Raw genomic sequence first — 1,511 nt, forward strand, 5'->3', positions numbered from 1 at the left:
CTCAGTGGTACCCTATACATTTACTATATGTATACTATAACATTCATTTGGATCCTTGTTGTTGTTGTTATCTTGGTGACCATATGGACCCTGACTGGCTCAGAGTGAATGTAAATAGCAATTGTTTCCATTTTGGATAGAAACACTGAGTGTCTTACCCTCTCAGATTGATTTTTTTAAAGAGGTAAAAAAGGCATTCTCTGCCTCATTTCCTTTTTTTTTTTTTTTGAAATGGGAGAGCCAGGGAAATGGCTAGTCTTTCACTGGAGGGAAGAAAACATTATAACACATCTCAAGTAAACCAGTCCAGGGGCTCAGGGGCTTACTGGCTAAACTGGTGGGGCACCAGCTTGTAATGGGTTCCACAGTTAGGGCAACACTGAGTCTCGCCTTTGTTAAGCCAGAACCAGATGACTGCACTTTTGTCCTCTTCACAGACATAGCTCACTATTCACTTGTCAGTGATGGAAGGGACCAGGTTGGCTGGTTCCTCCTTAGTTCCTGGAGCTGCATTTGGGGATAAGATATTGTATGGATTCAAATCATCCCTTGCAGCAATCATAATCTCTCTCTCCAAGCCAGTAGCCTGCTCCTCATCAGAAGGGACACCTCCTCCAGTCTCCATGGAGGGAGTGGCCACCCGGGCAGGGCCACAGGCCCTCAAGGCCTGAGCCACCAGCACTCCAGCACCCCACAGTAACCTTGAAGCCATTGCGTCTGAGACAACCTGCCTCATTTCTTATTTTACGTTCATCATTGAAAGGCTGTTGCTTCAGTCAAACTGAGACCAGTTAAAGACCTTAGTTTAAAAAGGCCAACGTCCCCCAATGCATCCTGGGCCATCTCTAGTTCTCCTGAGCTATATCCTGCCATTGGACTCAGATGGGTCCAGATGAGAAAGTAAGGTTTGTGACATTGCATAGCCCTCCCTTATTTAAATCCAACTCACTGGCAAGTCATGGCATCACCTTCTTGATTTCTAGTACAATATCGAATACAGGGGTGATAGTGAGCATCCTTATTTCAACTTTGATCTTATTGGGAAAGCTTTCCTGGTACAATTACCAATTCTTCCCTGCTTTTATTCATGAAAAATATGGCTCCTCCCAAATAAAAAAATACAGTCAAAAGAAAGACCTGTTGTCATTCTAGAGTTCTAATATTATTTGGAGAAGTTAAACTTAGCTCTATGTACTAAGCAATAATTATCCCTGAATGTGAGACAATCCTACCTATGGAATTCATTGCTAGTTCATACCACCCTTCCTGCATTGTTGTTTCTTCTCCTACATACTCGAGTAAGTACAACCAGCAAGCAAATAAAGCCATATTACATCCTCCTGCATCCCCTCAGTAGGCTGTGTGATACTTCTTCATGAATAAAGATGGAGTAAACTACATTTGTAGCATAATAAGAAAAGGTAATTAGTGTCATCTATTCACTGCTGTTAGAATTTGACTACAGCAATTTGATTACTTTTATCAGATTTTAAACTTTGAGTATGATTTCA

The 1,511-nt window shown here is 41.8% G+C and overlaps 1 pseudogene; it reads right to left on the minus strand.

The window, feature by feature from the left end:
* Positions 1–322: 322 nt before the first annotated feature.
* Positions 323–712, minus strand: LOC110207867 (cytochrome c oxidase subunit 5B, mitochondrial-like; annotated as a pseudogene).
* Positions 713–1,511: the final 799 nt, after the last annotated feature.

Source organism: Phascolarctos cinereus, unplaced genomic scaffold (genome assembly GCF_003287225.1).
Source record: "Phascolarctos cinereus isolate Bilbo 61053 unplaced genomic scaffold, phaCin_HiC Scaffold_4;HRSCAF=312, whole genome shotgun sequence".
Lineage (NCBI taxonomy): Eukaryota > Metazoa > Chordata > Mammalia > Diprotodontia > Phascolarctidae > Phascolarctos > Phascolarctos cinereus.